This window comes from Scylla paramamosain, chromosome 12, assembly GCF_035594125.1.
Source record: "Scylla paramamosain isolate STU-SP2022 chromosome 12, ASM3559412v1, whole genome shotgun sequence".
Classification (NCBI taxonomy): domain Eukaryota; kingdom Metazoa; phylum Arthropoda; class Malacostraca; order Decapoda; family Portunidae; genus Scylla; species Scylla paramamosain.
The window spans coordinates 28,435,448-28,460,447 of NC_087162.1; the positions used below are offsets into that span (position 1 = coordinate 28,435,448).

The following is a 25,000-nucleotide window of genomic DNA, read 5'->3' on the forward strand; positions in this document are numbered from 1 at the left end:
AACTATCCTGCTCAATTTCAGCTTCTATTCTAATCTCTACTTAATCTCCATATAGTTCCATTTTGGCCATAAGTCACTGTTTACTTAATCAATCCCTCCTAAGACACTGCACTTTTTTCAGATTATAGAGCTGATAGGTCTCGGTAGGGGGTTGAGTGGTGGCTTGAGAGGGCCTTGGTGGGGGCTGACAGGGTTTGGTAGGGCTTGGCAGGGGTGACAGCAAAGGCTTCTGTTTAAAATCTCACATCTCAAGCCACCTCATTACTTGAGAGGTGACAAAGGGCTTGGCAGAGCTTGACAGGGATTGGTAGAGGTGACAGAGGCAGGCAGGAGTGACAGGGGATGACAAGGAACACCTCAAAATTAATGTACAGACCGACTGCCCCTCTAAAAATGCTTCAAACTTTCCTTGTTTTGTATAAGCTTGAGCACCTGGTACACTCACGGGCACACAGCACCCCCGGGCCGTCCCCCAACACCTCAGGACTCGGGAAAGGGGGGGTCCCAGGCCGGGATGGAAATAAATAAATAAAAATAAAAGCTGGAACCGGCCTTACCTTTCTTGAGGGCGTCTTCTTTATGTCTGTACATATTTCCACGGTGGCACACGCTACTAGCCGCCCCCTGGACACGCCTCTCGCCACCTCACGCATGTACAGACCGACTGCCCCTCTCTGAAAAGCAACAAATTCAGCCCTATATCAAGTCTGACTCGTGCCTGTTTACATTTCTCTGGGTCTCTGTCAGGGCTCAGGCGTGTAGAATGAAAGAATGATAGAAAACGAAAGATTTTCAGGGGAAACTAGTTATAAGTCTATTATAAAATACCGTGATACAACCACTAATAATGTCTTAATAATGCACTTTTTCCTAACAGTATACTGAGGTCGACAAACTGAAAGGCTTTGGAGTAGTCAACAAAGACTGATTTCACTAATTAATTGCTTGGTATGTCAGTCACTTTGAATCGTCTTTTTGCCTTGTGACTAATTTTTAATGTCTCGGTTAGGTTAGGATAGGTTAGGTTAGGTTAGGTTAGGTTAGGTTAGGTTAGGTCAGGTTAGGTTAGGTTAGGTTAGGTTAGGTCAGGTTAGGTTAGGTTAGGTTAGGTTAGGTCAGGTCAGGTCAGGTTAGGTTAGGTTAGGTTAGGTTAGGTAAGGTTAGGTTAGGTTAGGTTAGGTTAGGTTAAAAAAAAAAGAGATTTTTTTTCAGGTGAGGGCCAGTTAGGTTGTTTTTGTGGTACAGATTTAAGGTACAGTGACACATGGTACAGTGGCTTATGGTGAAGGTAGACAAGGCCTTCCTGCACCATTAGCACCATAGAGTACAGTGCTGTGGTACTGTAGCACTGAAATATTAAGCAAACACAAAAAAAAAAGATATTTTTTTTCAGGTGAGGGCCAGTTAGGTTGTTTTTGTGGTACAGTTTTAAGGTACAGTGACGCATGGTACAGTCGCTTATGGTGAAGGTAGACAAGGCCTTCCTGCACCATTAGCATCATAGGGTACAGTGATGTGGTATTGTAGCACTGAAATATTAAGAACACGAAAAAAAAACGATACATTTTTTTTTAAGTGAGGGCCAGTTAGGTTAAGTTTTTGGGGTACAGTTTAAATGTACAGTGACGCATGGTATAGTGGCTTATGGTGCAGGTAGACAAGGCCTTCCTGCACCATTAGCACCACACAGAGAGAGAGAGAGAGAGAGAGAGAGAGAGAGAGAGAGAGAGAGAGAGAGAGAGAGAGAGAGAGAGAGAGAGAGAGAGAGAGAGAGAGACTTAACCAAACCTAACTAACTGAATTAATATAAACCTAACCTGATGGAAAGAAATAAAGAAAAAATAAAAGCTGCAACCGGCCTTACCTTTCTTGAGAAGCGTCTTTTTTATGTTTTTACATATTTCCCTGGTGGCAGACGCTACTAGCCGCCCCCTGGCGACACCCCTCGCCACCTCACACATGTACAGACCGACTGCCGCTTTAAAAAGCAACAAATTCACTCCTATATCAAGTCAGACTGGTGCGTTTGTTTACATTTCTCTTGGTCTCGGTCTGGACTCAGGCCTGCAGGATGGGAAAATGTTAGAAAACGAGAGATTTTCAGGCAAAACTAATATAAGTTAATGTTGTGGTACAAAACTACAACCACTAATAATAATATACCTCATGTTTTAATAATGCCAAGACAATACAAGATAAACATTAATGACTTACAATGAAAAACAAGATGGAGATAGACAAATTAGGAAAGAAATAGGTTTCTATAGAGTATTACTGTGTGTGTGTGTGTGTGTGTGTGTGTGTGTGTGTGTGTGTGTGTGTGTGTGTCACTAATTTCTATCTCTTTCTCTCTCTCCTGAGAACTATTTCATATTGCTGTACATCAACATGAAATATCACCACACAAGCCTCTCTCTCTTTCTCTGCACCTCACAACACAACACAACACTTTATCACACTAATCAGTAAACAATACCAAAAGCTCCCCTTCTGCAGGCCTGACTCCTCCCTTTCATTCAGACCCTTTCTTTCCCTCTCTCTCAGCTTGCCCGCCTTCGTATCTGCGTCTATATTTACTCTTGATTCAAGTATACAACTCTACACCATACTGACCTCTAGGTACAGTGCAAATAGCTTTTCTTCCTCCCTGTTTTTCCTGTCTCTCTGCCTGTCTGCCTCTTTCTCCCTCTCTACTGACTCATGGCTCAAAGATACAAGTCTAATTAAGCTTTGAACCTCTCTGTCTCTACAATATCATAAAACCTCAACACTCCAAACCAAACCAACCCTGCCAACACCTACCTGTCTCTCTGCCTCAGTCAGTCAGTCAGTCAGTCAGTCAGTCAGTCAGTCAGTCAGTCAGCCATTCAACCAGCCAGCTAGCCATTCAACCAACCAGCCAATCAATCAGTCACTCAGCTAGTCAGTCAGTCAGTCAGTCAGTCAGTCAGTCAGTCAGTCAGTCAGTCAGTCAGTCAGCCAGTCAGTCAGCCATTCAACCAGCCAGCTAGCCATTCAACCAACTAGCCAATCAATCAGTCACTCAGCTAGTCAGTCAGTCAGTCAGTCAGTCAGTCAGTCAGTCAGTCAGTCAGTCAGTCAGCCATTCAACCAGCCAGCTAGCCATTCAACCAACCAGCCAATCAATCAGTCACTCAGCTAGTCAGTTAGTCAGTCAGTCAGTCAGTCAGTCAGTCAGTCAGTCAGTCAGTCAGTCAGTCAGTCAGTCAGCCATTCAACCAGCCAGCTAGCCATTCAACCAACCAGCCAATCAATCAGTCACTCAGTTAGTCAGTCAGTCAGTCAGTCAGTCAGTCAGTCAGTCTGTCAGTCAGTCAGTTAGCCATTCAACCAGCCAGCTAGCCATTCAACCAACCAGCCAATAAATCAGTCACTCAGCTAGTCAGTCAGTCAGTCAGTCAGTTAGTCAGTCAGTCAGTCAGTCAGTCAGTCAGCCATTCAACCAGCCAGCTAGGCATTCAACCAACCAGCCAATCAATCAGTCACTCAGCTAGTCAGTCAGTCAGTCAGTCAGTCAGTCAGTCAGTCATTCAGTCAGTCAACCAGTCAGTCAGCCATTCAACCAGCCAGCTAGCCATTCAACCAACTAGCCAATCAATCAGTCACTCAGTCAGTCAGTCAGTCAGTCAGTCAGTCAGTCAGTCAGTCAGTCAGTCAGTCAGTCAGTCAGCCATTCAACCAGCCAGCTAGCCATTCAACCAACCAGCCAATCAATCAGTCACTCAGCTAGTCAGTTAGTCAGTCAGTCAGTCAGTCAGTCAGTCAGTCAGTCAGTCAGTCAGTCAGCCATTCAACCAGCCAGCTAGCCATTCAACCAATCAGCCAATCAATCAGTCACTCAGTTAGTCAGTCAGTCAGTCAGTCAGTCAGTCAGTCAGTCAGTCAGTTAGCCATTCAACCAGCCAGCTAGCCATTCAACCAACCAGCCAATCAATCAGTCACTCAGCTAGTCAGTCAGTCAGTCAGTCAGTCAGTCAGTCAGTCAGTCAGTCAGTCAGTCAGTCAGTCAGTCAGCCATTCAACCAGCCAGCTAGGCATTCAACCAACCAGCCAATCAATCAGTCACTCAGCTAGTCAGTCAGTCAGTCAGTCAGTCAGTCAGTCAGTCAGTTAGTCAGTCAGTCAGCCAGTCAGTCAGCCATTCAACCAGCCAGCTAGCCATTCAACCAACTAGCCAATCAATCAGTCACTCAGTCAGTCAGTCAGTCAGTCAGTCAGTCAGTCAGTCAGTCAGTCAGTCAGTCAGTCAGTCAGTCAGCCATTCAACCAACCAGCCAATCAATCAGTCACTCAGCTAGTCAGTTAGTCAGTCAGTCAGTCAGTAAGTCAGTCAGTCAGTCAGTCAGTCAGCCATTCAACCAGCCAGCTAGCCATTCAACCAACCAGCCAATCAATCAGTCACTCAGTTAGTCAGTCAGTCAGTCAGTCAGTCAGTCAGTCAGTCAGTCAGTCAGTCAGTTAGCCATTCAACCAGCCAGCTAGCCATTCGACAAACCAGCCAATCAATCAGTCACTCAGCTAGTCAGTCAGTCAGTTAGTCAGTCAGTCAGTCAGTCAGTCAGTCAGTCAGTCAGTCAGTCAGTCAGTCAGTCAGCCATTCAACCAGCCAGCTAGGCATTCAACCAACCAGCCAATTAATCAGTCACTCAGCTAGTCAGTCAGTCAGTCAGTCAGTCAGTCAGTCAGTCAGCCATTCAACCAACCAGCTAGCCACCCAACTAGCTAACCAGCCAGTCAATCAGTCACTCAGCCAGCCAGTCAGTCAGTCAGTCAGTTAGTAAGCCAGCCAGCAAGCCAGCCAGCCAGCCAGTCAGTCAGTCAGTCAGTCAGTCACTCAGCCAGCGAGTCAGCCGGCCAGCCAGTCAGTTAGTTCTGTGGGCCTGTGTATGGTTCTGGTGGGCGTCTATTTGGTTTGTGTTAGGTTCAGCTAGCCCTCTGTTTGGTCTGTGTTTGGTCTCTGGGCCATAGATGCAGCAAGACCGGTTCAAAATTCCAAGCACTGACGCACTGCACAGACTACCACCTCATGCCTGCTTGGTGTGAAAGAGTCTGCTGGGACAAATGACCTACACAGCAACTTGTATCAGTCCCCCAGATGTGTTCCTGGAAGCTCAGTGTTATGGATGCAGTGTGACATGCTGACTTAGGGAAGGCTGTCTGTCGTGGCTGCACCTTGCTGTGGCTAAGAAAAGGCTGTGTTTGTTTGAAGTGCTGTACTGGTCATGCTGGGAAGTGTACAGGTCACCATTAGTAGTAGAAATGTTGCACTAGAATGAAATTAGTTGGGAAATGTAATGCATAATTATTGGCAGGGAAAAGATGGTGACAGGGATGCTGGGACGTGCTTCACTGTGCACCGTGGTGGCCGCCCCTTGGTGCTTGGCGGTACCTTATAGGGCATCAAGGGGCAGTTATTGTAGTCTCATCTTACAGCAAAACAAGTAAAAGAAAAAAAATAGTAATAATAATAATAATATAAAAATTTTTTTTATCATTGTCTTGATGAGCACAAATCTTTCCCTGCCAATACATAAACAGCACATTTTTTCACTAAATTTCACCATTGTAGTACACATTTATACTAGTAATGATGACCTGTAGACTTTCTAGGCATGACAACACTTGAAACACAACCATTTTGTTAGCTACAGCATAGAGCAGCCACCAGACAGCCTTCCCCCACGTCAGCATGTCACACACTGAATCTGTCAGTCTGCTTTCAAGAACACATGAGGGACTAACAGGAGTTGCCATGTACTTAATTTCCTGCAGATTCTTTCACACCAAGGAGTAGCAAGTTGGAAGTCTGTGATTGTAACTATCCTGCTCAATTTCAGCTTCTATTCTAATCTCTACTTAATCTCCATATAGTTCCATTTTGGCCATAAGTCACTGTTTACTTAATCAATCCCTCCTAAGACACTGCACTTTTTTCAGATTATAGAGCTGATAGGTCTCGGTAGGGGGTTGAGTGGTGGCTTGAGAGGGCCTTGGTGGGGGCTGACAGGGTTTGGTAGGGCTTGGCAGGGGTGACAGCAAAGGCTTCTGTTTAAAATCTCACATCTCAAGCCACCTCATTACTTGAGAGGTGACAAAGGGCTTGGCAGAGCTTGACAGGGATTGGTAGAGGTGACAGAGGCAGGCAGGAGTGACAGGGGATGACAAGGAACACCTCAAAATTAATGTACAGACCGACTGCCCCTCTAAAAATGCTTCAAACTTTCCTTGTTTTGTATAAGCTTGAGCACCTGGTACACTCACGGGCACACAGCACCCCCGGGCCGTCCCCCAACACCTCAGGACTCGGGAAAGGGGGGGTCCCAGGCCGGGATGGAAATAAATAAATAAAAATAAAAGCTGGAACCGGCCTTACCTTTCTTGAGGGCGTCTTCTTTATGTCTGTACATATTTCCACGGTGGCACACGCTACTAGCCGCCCCCTGGACACGCCTCTCGCCACCTCACGCATGTACAGACCGACTGCCCCTCTCTGAAAAGCAACAAATTCAGCCCTATATCAAGTCTGACTCGTGCCTGTTTACATTTCTCTGGGTCTCTGTCAGGGCTCAGGCGTGTAGAATGAAAGAATGATAGAAAACGAAAGATTTTCAGGGGAAACTAGTTATAAGTCTATTATAAAATACCGTGATACAACCACTAATAATGTCTTAATAATGCACTTTTTCCTAACAGTATACTGAGGTCGACAAACTGAAAGGCTTTGGAGTAGTCAACAAAGACTGATTTCACTAATTAATTGCTTGGTATGTCAGTCACTTTGAATCGTCTTTTTGCCTTGTGACTAATTTTTAATGTCTCGGTTAGGTTAGGATAGGTTAGGTTAGGTTAGGTTAGGTTAGGTTAGGTTAGGTCAGGTTAGGTTAGGTTAGGTTAGGTTAGGTCAGGTTAGGTTAGGTTAGGTTAGGTTAGGTCAGGTCAGGTCAGGTTAGGTTAGGTTAGGTTAGGTTAGGTAAGGTTAGGTTAGGTTAGGTTAGGTTAGGTTAAAAAAAAAAGAGATTTTTTTTCAGGTGAGGGCCAGTTAGGTTGTTTTTGTGGTACAGATTTAAGGTACAGTGACACATGGTACAGTGGCTTATGGTGAAGGTAGACAAGGCCTTCCTGCACCATTAGCACCATAGAGTACAGTGCTGTGGTACTGTAGCACTGAAATATTAAGCAAACACAAAAAAAAAAAGATATTTTTTTTCAGGTGAGGGCCAGTTAGGTTGTTTTTGTGGTACAGTTTTAAGGTACAGTGACGCATGGTACAGTCGCTTATGGTGAAGGTAGACAAGGCCTTCCTGCACCATTAGCATCATAGGGTACAGTGATGTGGTATTGTAGCACTGAAATATTAAGAACACGAAAAAAAAACGATACATTTTTTTTTAAGTGAGGGCCAGTTAGGTTAAGTTTTTGGGGTACAGTTTAAATGTACAGTGACGCATGGTATAGTGGCTTATGGTGCAGGTAGACAAGGCCTTCCTGCACCATTAGCACCACACAGAGAGAGAGAGAGAGAGAGAGAGAGAGAGAGAGAGAGAGAGAGAGAGAGAGAGAGAGAGAGAGAGAGAGAGAGAGACTTAACCAAACCTAACTAACTGAATTAATATAAACCTAACCTGATGGAAAGAAATAAAGAAAAAATAAAAGCTGCAACCGGCCTTACCTTTCTTGAGAAGCGTCTTTTTTATGTTTTTACATATTTCCCTGGTGGCAGACGCTACTAGCCGCCCCCTGGCGACACCCCTCGCCACCTCACACATGTACAGACCGACTGCCGCTTTAAAAAGCAACAAATTCACTCCTATATCAAGTCAGACTGGTGCGTTTGTTTACATTTCTCTTGGTCTCGGTCTGGACTCAGGCCTGCAGGATGGGAGAATGTTAGAAAACGAGAGATTTTCAGGCAAAACTAATATAAGTTAATGTTGTGGTACAAAACTACAACCACTAATAATAATATACCTCATGTTTTAATAATGCCAAGACAATACAAGATAAACATTAATGACTTACAATGAAAAACAAGATGGAGATAGACAAATTAGGAAAGAAATAGGTTTCTATAGAGTATTACTGTGTGTGTGTGTGTGTGTGTGTGTGTGTGTGTGTGTGTGTGTGTGTGTGTGTCACTAATTTCTATCTCTTTCTCTCTCTCCTGAGAACTATTTCATATTGCTGTACATCAACATGAAATATCACCACACAAGCCTCTCTCTCTTTCTCTGCACCTCACAACACAACACAACACTTTATCACACTAATCAGTAAACAATACCAAAAGCTCCCCTTCTGCAGGCCTGACTCCTCCCTTTCATTCAGACCCTTTCTTTCCCTCTCTCTCAGCTTGCCCGCCTTCGTATCTGCGTCTATATTTACTCTTGATTCAAGTATACAACTCTACACCATACTGACCTCTAGGTACAGTGCAAATAGCTTTTCTTCCTCCCTGTTTTTCCTGTCTCTCTGCCTGTCTGCCTCTTTCTCCCTCTCTACTGACTCATGGCTCAAAGATACAAGTCTAATTAAGCTTTGAACCTCTCTGTCTCTACAATATCATAAAACCTCAACACTCCAAACCAAACCAACCCTGCCAACACCTACCTGTCTCTCTGCCTCAGTCAGTCAGTCAGTCAGTCAGTCAGTCAGTCAGTCAGTCAGTCAGTCAACCAGCCAGCTAGCCATTCAACCAACCAGCCAATCAATCAGTCACTCAGCTAGTCAGTCAGTCAGTCAGTCAGTCAGTCAGTCAGTCAGTCAGTCAGTCAGTCAGTCAGCCAGTCAGTCAGCCAATCAACCAGCCAGCTAGCCATTCAACCAACTAGCCAATCAATCAGTCACTCAGCTAGTCAGTCAGTCAGTCAGTCAGTCAGTCAGTCAGTCAGTCAGTCAGTCAGTCAGCCATTCAACCAGCCAGCTAGCCATTCAACCAACCAGCCAATCAATCAGTCACTCAGCTAGTCAGTTAGTCAGTCAGTCAGTCAGTCAGTCAGTCAGTCAGTCAGTCAGTCAGTCAGTCAGTCAGTCAGCCATTCAACCAGCCAGCTAGCCATTCAACCAACCAGCCAATCAATCAGTCACTCAGTTAGTCAGCCAGTCAGTCAGTCAGTCAGTCAGTCAGTCAGTCAGTCAGTCAGTCAGTTAGCCATTCAACCAGCCAGCTAGCCATTCAACCAACCAGCCAATAAATCAGTCACTCAGCTAGTCAGTCAGTCAGTCAGTCAGTCAGTCAGTCAGTCAGTCAGTCAGTCAGCCATTCAACCAGCCAGCTAGGCATTAAAAAAACCAGCCAATCAATCAGTCACTCAGCTAGTCAGTCAGTCAGTCAGTCAGTCAGTCAGTCAGTCAGTCAGTCAGTCAGCCAGTCAGTCAGCCATTCAACCAGCCAGCTAGCCATTCAACCAACTAGCCAATCAATCAGTCAGTCAGTCAGTCAGTCAGTCAGTCAGTCAGTCAGTCAGTCAGTCAGTCAGCCATTCAACCAGCCAGCTAGCCATTCAACCAACCAGCCAATCAATCAGTCACTCAGCTAGTCAGTCAGTCAGTCAGTCAGTCAGTCAGTCAGTCAGTCAGTCAGTCAGTCAGCCATTCAACCAGCCAGCTAGCCATTCAACCAACCAGCCAATCAATCAGTCACTCAGTTAGTCAGTCAGTCAGTCAGTCAGTCAGTCAGTCAGTCAGTCAGTCAGTCAGTTAGCCATTCAACCAGCCAGCTAGCCATTCAACCAACCAGCCAATCAATCAGTCACTCAGCTAGTCAGTCAGTCAGTCAGTCAGTCAGTCAGTCAGTCAGTCAGTCAGCCATTCAACCAGCCAGCTAGGCATTCAACCAACCAGCCAATCAATCAGTCACTCAGCTAGTCAGTCAGTCAGTCAGTCAGTCAGTCAGTCAGTCAGTTAGTCAGTCAGTCAGCCAGTCAGTCAGCCATTCAACCAGCCAGCTAGCCATTCAACCAACTAGCCAATCAATCAGTCACTCAGCTAGTCAGTCAGTCAGTCAGTCAGTCAGTCAGTCAGTCAGTCAGTCAGTCAGCCATTCAACCAGCCAGCTAGCCATTCAACCAACCAGCCAATCAATCAGTCACTCAGCTAGTCAGTTAGTCAGTCAGTCAGTCAGTAAGTCAGTCAGTCAGTCAGTCAGTCAGCCATTCAACCAGCCAGCTAGCCATTCAACCAACCAGCCAATCAATCAGTCACTCAGTTAGTCAGTCAGTCAGTCAGTCAGTCAGTCAGTCAGTCAGTCAGTCAGTTAGCCATTCAACCAGCCAGCTAGCCATTCGACAAAGCAGCCAATCAATCAGTCACTCAGCTAGTCAGTCAGTCAGTCAGTCAGTCAGTCAGTCAGTCAGTCAGTCAGTCAGTCAGTCAGCCATTCAACCAGCCAGCTAGGCATTCAACCAACCAGCCAATCAATCAGTCACTCAGCTAGTCAGTCAGTCAGTCAGTCAGTCAGTCAGTCAGTCAGCCATTCAACCAACCAGCTAGCCACCGAACTAGCTAACCAGCCAGTCAATCAGTCACTCAGCCAGCCAGTCAGTCAGTCAGTCAGTTAGTAAGCCAGCCAGCAAGCCAGCCAGCCAGCCAGTCAGTCAGTCAGTCAGTCAGTCACTCAGCCAGCGAGTCAGCCGGCCAGCCAGTCAGTTAGTTCTGTGGGCCTGTGTATGGTTCTGGTGGGCGTCTGCTTGGTTTGTGTTAGGTTCAGCTAGCCCTCTGTTTGGTCTGTGTTTGGTCTCTGGGCCATAGATGCAGCAAGACCGGTTCAAAATTCCAAGCACTGACGCACTGCACAGACTACCACCTCATGCCTGCTTGGTGTGAAAGAGTCTGCTGGGACAAATGACCTACACAGCAACTTGTATCAGTCCCCCAGATGTGTTCCTGGAAGCTCAGTGTTATGGATGCAGTGTGACATGCTGACTTAGGGAAGGCTGTCTGTCGTGGCTGCACCTTGCTGTGGCTAAGAAAAGGCTGTGTTTGTTTGAAGTGCTGTACTGGTCATGCTGGGAAGTGTACAGGTCACCATTAGTAGTAGAAATGTTGCACTAGAATGAAATTAGTTGGGAAATGTAATGCATAATTATTGGCAGGGAAAAGATGGTGACAGGGATGCTGGGACGTGCTTCACTGTGCACCGTGGTGGCCGCCCCTTGATGCTTGGCGGTACCTTATAGGGCATCAAGGGGCAGTTATTGTAGTCTCATCTTACAGCAAAACAAGTAAAAGAAAAAAAATAGTAATAATAATAATAATATAAAAATTTTTTTATCATTGTCTTGATGAGCACAAATCTTTCCCTGCCAATACATAAACAGCACATTTTTTCACTAAATTTCACTATTGTAGTACACATTTATACTAGTAATGATGACCTGTAGACTTTCCAGGCATGACAACACTTGAAACACAACCATTTTGTTAGCTATAGCATAGAGCAGCCACCAGACAGCCTTCCCCCACGTCAGCATGTCACACACTGAATCTGTCAGTCTGCTTTCAAGAACACATGAGGGACTAACAGGAGTTGCCATGTACTTAATTTCCTGCAGATTCTTTCACACCAAGGAGTAGCAAGTTGGAAGTCTGTGATTGTAACTATCCTGCTGAATTTCAGCTTCTATTCTAATCTCTACTTAATCTCCATATAGTTCCATTTTGGCCATAAGTCACTGTTTACTTAATCAATCCCTCCTAAGACACTGCACTTTTTTCAGATTATAGAGCTGATAGGTCTCGGTAGGGGGTTGACAGGCCTTGTTGGGGCTTGAGAGGGCCTTGGTGGGGGCTGACAGGGTTTGGTAGGGCTTGGCAGGGGTGACAGCAAAGGCTTCTGTTTAAAATCTCACATCTCAAGCCACCTCATTACTTGAGAGGTGACAAAGGGCTTGGCAGAGCTTGACAGGGATTGGTAGAGGTGACAGAGGCAGGCAGGAGTGACAGGGGATGACAAGGAACACCTCAAAAATTAATGTACACGAATGTACAGACCGACTGCCCCTCTAAAAATGCTTCAAACTTTCCTTGTTTTGTATAAGCTTGAGCACCTGGTACACTCACGGGCACACAGCACCCCCGGGCCGTCCCCCAACACCTCAGGACTCGGGAAAGGGGGGGTCCCAGGCCGGGATGGAAATAAATAAATAAAAATAAAAGCTGGAACCGGCCTTACCTTTCTTGAGGGCGTCTTCTTTATGTCTGTACATATTTCCACGGTGGCACACGCTACTAGCCGCCCCCTGGACACGCCTCTCGCCACCTCACGCATGTACAGACCGACTGCCCCTCTCTGAAAAGCAACAAATTCAGCCCTATATCAAGTCTGACTCGTGCCTGTTTACATTTCTCTGGGTCTCTGTCAGGGCTCAGGCGTGTAGAATGAAAGAATGATAGAAAACGAAAGATTTTCAGGGGAAACTAGTTATAAGTCTATTATAAAATACCGTGATACAACCACTAATAATGTCTTAATAATGCACTTTTTCCTAACAGTATACTGAGGTCGACAAACTGAAAGGCTTTGGAGTAGTCAACAAAGACTGATTTCACTAATTAATTGCTTGGTATGTCAGTCACTTTGAATCGTCTTTTTGCCTTGTGACTAATTTTTAATGTCTCGGTTAGGTTAGGATAGGTTAGGTTAGGTTAGGTTAGGTTAGGTTAGGTTAGGTTAGGTTAGGTTAGGTCAGGTCAGGTTAGGTTAGGTTAGGTTAGGTTAGGTCAGGTTAGGTTAGGTTAGGTTAGGTTAGGTCAGGTCAGGTCAGGTTAGGTTAGGTTAGGTTAGGTTAGGTAAGGTTAGGTTAGGTTAGGTTAGGTTAAAAAAAAAAGAGATTTTTTTTCAGGTGAGGGCCAGTTAGGTTGTTTTTGTGGTACAGATTTAAGGTACAGTGACACATGGTACAGTGGCTTATGGTGAAGGTAGACAAGGCCTTCCTGCACCATTAGCACCATAGAGTACAGTGCTGTGGTACTGTAGCACTGAAATATTAAGCAAACACAAAAAAAAAAAGATATTTTTTTTCAGGTGAGGGCCAGTTAGGTTGTTTTTGTGGTACAGTTTTAAGGTACAGTGACGCATGGTACAGTCGCTTATGGTGAAGGTAGACAAGGCCTTCCTGCACCATTAGCATCATAGGGTACAGTGATGTGGTATTGTAGCACTGAAATATTAAGAACACGAAAAAAAAACGATACATTTTTTTTTAAGTGAGGGCCAGTTAGGTTAAGTTTTTGGGGTACAGTTTAAATGTACAGTGACGCATGGTATAGTGGCTTATGGTGCAGGTAGACAAGGCCTTCCTGCACCATTAGCACCACACACAGAGAGAGAGAGAGAGAGAGAGAGAGAGAGAGAGAGAGAGAGAGAGAGAGAGAGAGAGAGAGAGAGAGAGAGAGAGAGAGAGAGAGAGAGAGAGAGAGACTTAACCAAACCTAACTAACTGAATTAATATAAACCTAACCTGATGGAAAGAAATAAAGAAAAAATAAAAGCTGCAACCGGCCTTACCTTTCTTGAGAAGCGTCTTTTTTATGTTTTTACATATTTCCCTGGTGGCAGACGCTACTAGCCGCCCCCTGGCGACACCCCTCGCCACCTCACACATGTACAGACCGACTGCCGCTTTAAAAAGCAACAAATTCACTCCTATATCAAGTCTGACTGGTGCGTTTGTTTACATTTCTCTGGGTCTCGGTCTGGACTCAGGCCTGCAGGATGGGAGAATGTTAGAAAACGAGAGATTTTCAGGCAAAACTAATATAAGTTAATGTTGTGATAGAAAACTACAACCACTAATAATAATATACCTCATGTTTTAATAATGCCAAGACAATACAAGATAAACATTAATGACTTACAATGAAAAACAAGATGGAGATAGACAAATTAGGAAAGAAATAGGTTTCTATAGAGTATTACTGTGTGTGTGTGTGTGTGTGTGTGTGTGTGTGTGTGTGTGTGTGTCACTAATTTCTATCTCTTTCTCTCTCTCCTGAGAACTATTTCATATTGCTGTACATCAACATGAAATATCACCACACAAGCCTCTCTCTCTTTCTCTGCACCTCACAACACAACACAACACTTTATCACACTAATCAGTAAAAAATACCAAAAGCTCCCCTTCTGCAGGCCTGACTCCTCCCTTTCATTCAGACCCTTTCTTTCCCTCTCTCTCAGCTTGCCCGCCTTCGTATCTGCGTCTATATTTACTCTTGATTCAAGTATACAACTCTACACCATACTGACCTATAGGTACAGTGCAAATAGCTTTTCATCCTCCCTGTTTTTCCTGTCTCTCTGCCTGTCTGCCTCTTTCTCCCTCTCTACTGACTCATGGCTCAAAGATACAAGTCTAATTAAGCTTTGAACCTCTCTGTCTCTACAATATCATAAAACCTCAACACTCCAAACCAAACCAACCCTGCCAACACCTACCTGTCTCTCTGCCTCAGTCAGTCAGTCAGTCAGTCAGTCAGTCAGTCAGTCAGTCAGTCAGCCATTCAACCAGCCAGCTAGCCATTCAACCAACCAGCCAATCAATCAGTCACTCAGCTAGTCAGTCAGTCAGTCAGTCAGTCAGTCAGTCAGTCAGTCAGTCAGTCAGTCAGCCAGTCAGTCAGCCATTCAACCAGCCAGCTAGCCATTCAACCAACTAGCCAATCAATCAGTCACTCAGCTAGTCAGTCAGTCAGTCAGTCAGTCAGTCAGTCAGTCAGTCAGTCAGTCAGTCAGTCAGCCATTCAACCAGCCAGCTAGCCATTCAACCAACCAGCCAATCAATCAGTCACTCAGCTAGTCAGTTAGTCAGTCAGTCAGTCAGTCAGTCAGTCAGTCAGTCAGTCAGTCAGTCAGTCAGTCAGTCAGCCATTCAACCAGCCAGCTAGCCATTCAACCAACCAGGCAATCAATCAGTCACTCAGTTAGTCAGTCAGTCAGTCAGTCAGTCAGTCAGTCAGTCAGTCAGTCAGTCAGTCAGTCAGTCAGTTAGCCATTCAACCAGCCAGCTAGCCATTCAACCAACCAGCCAATAAATCAGTCACTCAGCTAGTCAGTCAGTCAGTCAGTCAGTCAGTCAGTCAGTCAGTCAGTCAGTCAGCCATTCAACCAGCCAGCTAGGCATTAAAAAAACCAGCCAATCAATCAGTCACTCAGCTAGTCAGTCAGTCAGTCAGTCAGTCAGTCAGTCAGTCAGTCAGTCAGTCAGCCAGTCAGTCAGCCATTCAACCAGCCAGCTAGCCATTCAACCAACTAGCCAATCAATCAGTCAGTCAGTCAGTCAGTCAGTCAGTCAGTCAGTCAGTCAGTCAGTCAGTCAGCCATTCAACCAGCCAGCTAGCCATTCAACCAACCAGCCAATCAATCAGTCACTCAGCTAGTCAGTCAGTCAGTCAGTCAGTCAGTCAGTCAGTCAGTCAGTCAGTCAGTCAGCCATTCAACCAGCCAGCTAGCCATTCAACCAACCAGCCAATCAATCAGTCACTCAGTTAGTCAGTCAGTCAGTCAGTCAGTCAGTCAGTCAGTCAGTCAGTCAGTCAGTTAGCCATTCAACCAGCCAGCTAGCCATTCAACCAACCAGCCAATCAATCAGTCACTCAGCTAGTCAGTCAGTCAGTCAGTCAGTCAGTCAGTCAGTCAGTCAGTCAGCCATTCAACCAGCCAGCTAGGCATTCAACCAACCAGCCAATCAATCAGTCACTCAGCTAGTCAGTCAGTCAGTCAGTCAGTCAGTCAGTCAGTCAGTTAGTCAGTCAGTCAGCCAGTCAGTCAGCCATTCAACCAGCCAGCTAGCCATTCAACCAACTAGCCAATCAATCAGTCACTCAGCTAGTCAGTCAGTCAGTCAGTCAGTCAGTCAGTCAGTCAGTCAGTCAGTCAGCCATTCAACCAGCCAGCTAGCCATTCAACCAACCAGCCAATCAATCAGTCACTCAGCTAGTCAGTTAGTCAGTCAGTCAGTCAGTAAGTCAGTCAGTCAGTCAGTCAGTCAGCCATTCAACCAGCCAGCTAGCCATTCAACCAACCAGCCAATCAATCAGTCACTCAGTTAGTCAGTCAGTCAGTCAGTCAGTCAGTCAGTCAGTCAGTCAGTCAGTTAGCCATTCAACCAGCCAGCTAGCCATTCGACAAAGCAGCCAATCAATCAGTCACTCAGCTAGTCAGTCAGTCAGTCAGTCAGTCAGTCAGTCAGTCAGTCAGTCAGTCAGTCAGTCAGCCATTCAACCAGCCAGCTAGGCATTCAACCAACCAGCCAATCAATCAGTCACTCAGCTAGTCAGTCAGTCAGTCAGTCAGTCAGTCAGTCAGTCAGCCATTCAACCAACCAGCTAGCCACCGAACTAGCTAACCAGCCAGTCAATCAGTCACTCAGCCAGCCAGTCAGTCAGTCAGTCAGTTAGTAAGCCAGCCAGCAAGCCAGCCAGCCAGCCAGTCAGTCAGTCAGTCAGTCAGTCACTCAGCCAGCGAGTCAGCCGGCCAGCCAGTCAGTTAGTTCTGTGGGCCTGTGTATGGTTCTGGTGGGCGTCTGCTTGGTTTGTGTTAGGTTCAGCTAGCCCTCTGTTTGGTCTGTGTTTGGTCTCTGGGCCATAGATGCAGCAAGACCGGTTCAAAATTCCAAGCACTGACGCACTGCACAGACTACCACCTCATGCCTGCTTGGTGTGAAAGAGTCTGCTGGGACAAATGACCTACACAGCAACTTGTATCAGTCCCCCAGATGTGTTCCTGGAAGCTCAGTGTTATGGATGCAGTGTGACATGCTGACTTAGGGAAGGCTGTCTGTCGTGGCTGCACCTTGCTGTGGCTAAGAAAAGGCTGTGTTTGTTTGAAGTGCTGTACTGGTCATGCTGGGAAGTGTACAGGTCACCATTAGTAGTAGAAATGTTGCACTAGAATGAAATTAGTTGGGAAATGTAATGCATAATTATTGGCAGGGAAAAGATGGTGACAGGGATGCTGGGACGTGCTTCACTGTGCACCGTGGTGGCCGCCCCTTGATGCTTGGCGGTACCTTATAGGGCATCAAGGGGCAGTTATTGTAGTCTCATCTTACAGCAAAACAAGTAAAAGAAAAAAAATAGTAATAATAATAATAATATAAAAATTTTTTTATCATTGTCTTGATGAGCACAAATCTTTCCCTGCCAATACATAAACAGCACATTTTTTCACTAAATTTCACTATTGTAGTACACATTTATACTAGTAATGATGACCTGTAGACTTTCCAGGCATGACAACACTTGAAACACAACCATTTTGTTAGCTATAGCATAGAGCAGCCACCAGACAGCCTTCCCCCACGTCAGCATGTCACACACTGAATCTGTCAGTCTGCTTTCAAGAACACATGAGGGACTAACAGGAGTTGCCATGTACTTAATTTCCTGCAGATTCTTTCACACCAAGGAGTAGCAAGTTGGAAGTCTGTGATTGTAACTATCCTGCTGAATTTCAGCTTCTATTCTAATCTCTACTTAATCTCCATATAGTTCCATTTTGGCCATAAGTCACTGTTTACTTAATCAATCCCTCCTAAGACACTGCACTTTTTTCAGATTATAGAGCTGATAGGTCTCGGTAGGGGGTTGACAGGCCTTGTTGGGGCTTGAGAGGGCCTTGGTGGGGGCTGACAGGGTTTGGTAGGGCTTGGCAGGGGTGACAGCAAAGGCTTCTGTTTAAAATCTCACATCTCAAGCCACCTCATTACTTGAGAGGTGACAAAGGGCTTGGCAGAGCTTGACAGGGATTGGTAGAGGTGACAGAGGCAGGCAGGAGTGACAGGGGATGACAAGGAACACCTCAAAATTAATGTACACGAATGTACAGACCGACTGCCCCTCTAAAAATGCTTCAAACTTTCCTTGTTTTGTATAAGCTTGAGCACCTGGTACACTCACGGGCACACAGCACCCCCGGGCCGTCCCCCAACACCTCAGGACTCGGGAAAGGGGGGGTCCCAGGCCGGGATGGAAATAAATAAATAAAAATAAAAGCTGGAACCGGCCTTACCTTTCTTGAGGGCGTCTTCTTTATGTCTGTACATATTTCCACGGTGGCACACGCTACTAGCCGCCCCCTGGACACGCCTCTCGCCACCTCACGCATGTACAGACCGACTGCCCCTCTCTGAAAAGCAACAAATTCAGCCCTATATCAAGTCTGACTCGTGCCTGTTTACATTTCTCTGGGTCTCTGTCAGGGCTCAGGCGTGTAGAATGAAAGAATGATAGAAAACGAAAGATTTTCAGGGGAAACTAGTTATAAGTCTATTATAAAATACCGTGATACAACCACTAATAATGTCTTAATAATGCACTTTTTCCTAACAGTATACTGAGGTCGACAAACTGAAAGGCTTTGGAGTAGTCAACAAAGACTGATTTCACTAATTAATTGCTTGGTATGTCAGTCACTTTGAATCGTCTTTTTGCCTTGTGACTAATTTTTAATGTCTCGGTTAGGTTAGGATAGGTTAGGTTAGGTTAGGTTAGGTTAGGTTAGGTTAGGTTAGGTTAGGTTAGGTCAGGTCAGGTTAGGTTAGGTTAGGTTAGGTTAGGTCAGGTTAGGTTAGGTTAGGTTAGGTTAGGTCAGGTCAGGTCAGGTTAGGTTAGGTTAGGTTAGGTTAGGTAAGGTTAGGTTAGGTTAGGTTAGGTTAAAAAAAAAAAGAGATTTTTTTTCAGGTGAGGGCCAGTTAGGTTGTTTTTGTGGTACAGATTTAAGGTACAGTGACACATGGTACAGTGGCTTATGGTGAAGGTAGACAAGGCCTTCCTGCACCATTAGCACCATAGAGTACAGTGCTGTGGTACTGTAGCACTGAAATATTAAGCAAACACAAAAAAAAAAAGATATTTTTTTTCAGGTGAGGGCCAGTTAGGTTGTTTTTGTGGTACAGTTTTAAGGTACAGTGACGCATGGTACAGTCGCTTATGGTGAAGGTAGACAAGGCCTTCCTGCACCATTAGCATCATAGGGTACAGTGATGTGGTATTGTAGCACTGAAATATTAAGAACACGAAAAAAAAACGATACATTTTTTTTTAAGTGAGGGCCAGTTAGGTTAAGTTTTTGGGGTACAGTTTAAATGTACAGTGACGCATGGTATAGTGGCTTATGGTGCAGGTAGACAAGGCCTTCCTGCACCATTAGCACCACACACAGAGAGAGAGAGAGAGAGAGAGAGAGAGAGAGAGAGAGAGAGAGAGAGAGAGAGAGAGAGAGAGAGAGAGAGAGAGAGAGAGAGAGAGAGAGAGAGACTTAACCAAACCTAACTAACTGAATTAATATAAACCTAACCTGATGGAAAGAAATAAAGAAAAAATAAAAGCTGCAACCGGCCTTACCTTTCTTGAGAAGCGTCTTTTTTATGTTTTTACATATTTCCCTGGTGGCAGACGCTACTAGCCGCCCCCTGGCGACACCCCTCGCCACCTCACACATGTACAGACCGACTGCCGCTTTAAAAAGCAACAAATTCACTCCTATATCAAGTCTGACTGGTGCGTTTGTTTACATTTCTCTGGGTCTCGGTCTGGACTCAGGCCTGCAGGATGGGAGAATGTTAGAAAACGAGAGATTTTCAGGCAAAACTAATATAAGTTAATGTTGTGATAGAAAACTACAACCACTAATAATAATATACCTCATGTTTTAATAATGCCAAGACAATACAAGATAAACATTAATGACTTACAATGAAAAACAAGATGGAGATAGACAAATTAGGAAAGAAATAGGTTTCTATAGAGTATTACTGTGTGTGTGTGTGTGTGTGTGTGTGTGTGTGTGTGTGTGTGTGTCACTAATTTCTATCTCTTTCTCTCTCTCCTGAGAACTATTTCATATTGCTGTACATCAACATGAAATATCACCACACAAGCCTCTCTCTCTTTCTCTGCACCTCACAACACAACACAACACTTTATCACACTAATCAGTAAAAAATACCAAAAGCTCCCCTTCTGCAGGCCTGACTCCTCCCTTTCATTCAGACCCTTTCTTTCCCTCTCTCTCAGCTTGCCCGCCTTCGTATCTGCGTCTATATTTACTCTTGATTCAAGTATACAACTCTACACCATACTGACCTATAGGTACAGTGCAAATAGCTTTTCATCCTCCCTGTTTTTCCTGTCTCTCTGCCTGTCTGCCTCTTTCTCCCTCTCTACTGACTCATGGCTCAAAGATACAAGTCTAATTAAGCTTTGAACCTCTCTGTCTCTACAATATCATAAAACCTCAACACTCCAAACCAAACCAACCCTGCCAACACCTACCTGTCTCTCTGCCTCAGTCAGTCAGTCAGTCAGTCAGTCAGTCAGTCAGTCAGTCAGTCAGCCATTCAACCAGCCAGCTAGCCATTCAACCAACCAGCCAATCAATCAGTCACTCAGCTAGTCAGTCAGTCAGTCAGTCAGTCAGTCAGTCAGTCAGTCAGTCAGTCAGTCAGCCAGTCAGTCAGCCATTCAACCAGCCAGCTAGCCATTCAACCAACTAGCCAATCAATCAGTCACTCAGCTAGTCAGTCAGTCAGTCAGTCAGTCAGTCAGTCAGTCAGTCAGTCAGTCAGTCAGTCAGCCATTCAACCAGCCAGCTAGCCATTCAACCAACCAGCCAATCAATCAGTCACTCAGCTAGTCAGTTAGTCAGTCAGTCAGTCAGTCAGTCAGTCAGTCAGTCAGTCAGTCAGTCAGTCAGTCAGTCAGCCATTCAACCAGCCAGCTAGCCATTCAACCAACCAGGCAATCAATCAGTCACTCAGTTAGTCAGTCAGTCAGTCAGTCAGTCAGTCAGTCAGTCAGTCAGTCAGTCAGTCAGTCAGTCAGTTAGCCATTCAACCAGCCAGCTAGCCATTCAACCAACCAGCCAATAAATCAGTCACTCAGCTAGTCAGTCAGTCAGTCAGTCAGTCAGTCAGTCAGTCAGTCAGTCAGTCAGCCATTCAACCAGCCAGCTAGGCATTAAAAAAACCAGCCAATCAATCAGTCACTCAGCTAGTCAGTCAGTCAGTCAGTCAGTCAGTCAGTCAGTCAGTCAGTCAGTCAGCCAGTCAGTCAGCCATTCAACCAGCCAGCTAGCCATTCAACCAACTAGCCAATCAATCAGTCAGTCAGTCAGTCAGTCAGTCAGTCAGTCAGTCAGTCAGTCAGTCAGTCAGCCATTCAACCAGCCAGCTAGCCATTCAACCAACCAGCCAATCAATCAGTCACTCAGCTAGTCAGTCAGTCAGTCAGTCAGTCAGTCAGTCAGTCAGTCAGTCAGTCAGTCAGCCATTCAACCAGCCAGCTAGCCATTCAACCAACCAGCCAATCAATCAGTCACTCAGTTAGTCAGTCAGTCAGTCAGTCAGTCAGTCAGTCAGTCAGTCAGTCAGTCAGTTAGCCATTCAACCAGCCAGCTAGCCATTCAACCAACCAGCCAATCAATCAGTCACTCAGCTAGTCAGTCAGTCAGTCAGTCAGTCAGTCAGTCAGTCAGTCAGTCAGCCATTCAACCAGCCAGCTAGGCATTCAACCAACCAGCCAATCAATCAGTCACTCAGCTAGTCAGTCAGTCAGTCAGTCAGTCAGTCAGTCAGTCAGTTAGTCAGTCAGTCAGCCAGTCAGTCAGCCATTCAACCAGCCAGCTAGCCATTCAACCAACTAGCCAATCAATCAGTCACTCAGCTAGTCAGTCAGTCAGTCAGTCAGTCAGTCAGTCAGTCAGTCAGTCAGTCAGCCATTCAACCAGCCAGCTAGCCATTCAACCAACCAGCCAATCAATCAGTCACTCAGCTAGTCAGTTAGTCAGTCAGTCAGTCAGTAAGTCAGTCAGTCAGTCAGTCAGTCAGCCATTCAACCAGCCAGCTAGCCATTCAACCAACCAGCCAATCAATCAGTCACTCAGTTAGTCAGTCAGTCAGTCAGTCAGTCAGTCAGTCAGTCAGTCAGTCAGTTAGCCATTCAACCAGCCAGCTAGCCATTCGACAAAGCAGCCAATCAATCAGTCACTCAGCTAGTCAGTCAGTCAGTCAGTCAGTCAGTCAGTCAGTCAGTCAGTCAGTCAGTCAGTCAGCCATTCAACCAGCCAGCTAGGCATTCAACCAACCAGCCAATCAATCAGTCACTCAGCTAGTCAGTCAGTCAGTCAGTCAGTCAGTCAGTCAGTCAGCCATTCAACCAACCAGCTAGCCACCGAACTAGCTAACCAGCCAGTCAATCAGTCACTCAGCCAGCCAGTCAGTCAGTCAGTCAGTTAGTAAGCCAGCCAGCAAGCCAGCCAGCCAGCCAGTCAGTCAGTCAGTCAGTCAGTCACTCAGCCAGCGAGTCAGCCGGCCAGCCAGTCAGTTAGTTCTGTGGGCCTGTGTATGGTTCTGGTGGGCGTCTGCTTGGTTTGTGTTAGGTTCAGCTAGCCCTCTGTTTGGTCTGTGTTTGGTCTCTGGGCCATAGATGCAGCAAGACCGGTTCAAAATTCCAAGCACTGACGCACTGCACAGACTACCACCTCATGCCTGCTTGGTGTGAAAGAGTCTGCTGGGACAAATGACCTACACAGCAACTTGTATCAGTCCCCCAGATGTGTTCCTGGAAGCTCAGTGTTATGGATGCAGTGTGACATGCTGACTTAGGGAAGGCTGTCTGTCGTGGCTGCACCTTGCTGTGGCTAAGAAAAGGCTGTGTTTGTTTGAAGTGCTGTACTGGTCATGCTGGGAAGTGTACAGGTCACCATTAGTAGTAGAAATGTTGCACTAGAATGAAATTAGTTGGGAAATGTAATGCATAATTATTGGCAGGGAAAAGATGGTGACAGGGATGCTGGGACGTGCTTCACTGTGCACCGTGGTGGCCGCCCCTTGATGCTTGGCGGTACCTTATAGGGCATCAAGGGGCAGTTATTGTAGTCTCATCTTACAGCAAAACAAGTAAAAGAAAAAAAATAGTAATAATAATAATAATATAAAAATTTTTTTATCATTGTCTTGATGAGCACAAATCTTTCCCTGCCAATACATAAACAGCACATTTTTTCACTAAATTTCACTATTGTAGTACACATTTATACTAGTAATGATGACCTGTAGACTTTCCAGGCATGACAACACTTGAAACACAACCATTTTGTTAGCTATAGCATAGAGCAGCCACCAGACAGCCTTCCCCCACGTCAGCATGTCACACACTGAATCTGTCAGTCTGCTTTCAAGAACACATGAGGGACTAACAGGAGTTGCCATGTACTTAATTTCCTGCAGATTCTTTCACACCAAGGAGTAGCAAGTTGGAAGTCTGTGATTGTAACTATCCTGCTGAATTTCAGCTTCTATTCTAATCTCTACTTAATCTCCATATAGTTCCATTTTGGCCATAAGTCACTGTTTACTTAATCAATCCCTCCTAAGACACTGCACTTTTTTCAGATTATAGAGCTGATAGGTCTCGGTAGGGGGTTGACAGGCCTTGTTGGGGCTTGAGAGGGCCTTGGTGGGGGCTGACAGGGTTTGGTAGGGCTTGGCAGGGGTGACAGCAAAGGCTTCTGTTTAAAATCTCACATCTCAAGCCACCTCATTACTTGAGAGGTGACAAAGGGCTTGGCAGAGCTTGACAGGGATTGGTAGAGGTGACAGAGGCAGGCAGGAGTGACAGGGGATGACAAGGAACACCTCAAAAATTAATGTACACGAATGTACAGACCGACTGCCCCTCTAAAAATGCTTCAAACTTTCCTTGTTTTGTATAAGCTTGAGCACCTGGTACACTCACGGGCACACAGCACCCCCGGGCCGTCCCCCAACACCTCAGGACTCGGGAAAGGGGGGGTCCCAGGCCGGGATGGAAATAAATAAATAAAAATAAAAGCTGGAACCGGCCTTACCTTTCTTGAGGGCGTCTTCTTTATGTCTGTACATATTTCCACGGTGGCACACGCTACTAGCCGCCCCCTGGACACGCCTCTCGCCACCTCACGCATGTACAGACCGACTGCCCCTCTCTGAAAAGCAACAAATTCAGCCCTATATCAAGTCTGACTCGTGCCTGTTTACATTTCTCTGGGTCTCTGTCAGGGCTCAGGCGTGTAGAATGAAAGAATGATAGAAAACGAAAGATTTTCAGGGGAAACTAGTTATAAGTCTATTATAAAATACCGTGATACAACCACTAATAATGTCTTAATAATGCACTTTTTCCTAACAGTATACTGAGGTCGACAAACTGAAAGGCTTTGGAGTAGTCAACAAAGACTGATTTCACTAATTAATTGCTTGGTATGTCAGTCACTTTGAATCGTCTTTTTGCCTTGTGACTAATTTTTAATGTCTCGGTTAGGTTAGGATAGGTTAGGTTAGGTTAGGTTAGGTTAGGTTAGGTTAGGTCAGGTTAGGTTAGGTTAGGTTAGGTTAGGTCAGGTTAGGTTAGGTTAGGTTAGGTTAGGTCAGGTCAGGTCAGGTTAGGTTAGGTTAGGTTAGGTTAGGTAAGGTTAGGTTAGGTTAGGTTAGGTTAGGTTAAAAAAAAAAGAGATTTTTTTTCAGGTGAGGGCCAGTTAGGTTGTTTTTGTGGTACAGATTTAAGGTACAGTGACACATGGTACAGTGGCTTATGGTGAAGGTAGACAAGGCCTTCCTGCACCATTAGCACCATAGAGTACAGTGCTGTGGTACTGTAGCACTGAAATATTAAGCAAACACAAAAAAAAAAAAATATTTTTTTTCAGGTGAGGGCCAGTTAGGTTGTTTTTGTGGTACAGTTTTAAGGTACAGTGACGCATGGTACAGTCGCTTATGGTGAAGGTAGACAAGGCCTTCCTGCACCATTAGCATCATAGGGTACAGTGATGTGGTATTGTAGCACTGAAATATTAAGAACACGAAAAAAAAACGATACATTTTTTTTTAAGTGAGGGCCAGTTAGGTTAAGTTTTTGGGGTACAGTTTAAATGTACAGTGACGCATGGTATAGTGGCTTATGGTGCAGGTAGACAAGGCCTTCCTGCACCATTAGCACCACACAG

General features: G+C 45.4%; 1 long non-coding RNA gene across 1 annotated transcript in view; it reads right to left on the reverse strand.

The window, feature by feature from the left end:
• The window catches only part of LOC135106070 (uncharacterized), an 86,399-nt gene that overhangs the window by 50,754 nt on the left and 10,645 nt on the right, over positions 1 to 25,000 (reverse strand). Inside the window, exons 5-13 of the long non-coding RNA XR_010271119.1 lie at positions 23,867 to 23,983; positions 19,363 to 19,562; positions 18,029 to 18,145; positions 13,526 to 13,725; positions 12,191 to 12,307; positions 7,691 to 7,890; positions 6,395 to 6,511; positions 1,865 to 2,064; positions 558 to 674 (exon numbers count right to left, since the gene is read on the reverse strand). This is a non-coding gene — a long non-coding RNA (uncharacterized LOC135106070). The remainder of the gene's footprint in view (positions 1 to 557; positions 675 to 1,864; positions 2,065 to 6,394; positions 6,512 to 7,690; positions 7,891 to 12,190; positions 12,308 to 13,525; positions 13,726 to 18,028; positions 18,146 to 19,362; positions 19,563 to 23,866; positions 23,984 to 25,000) is intronic.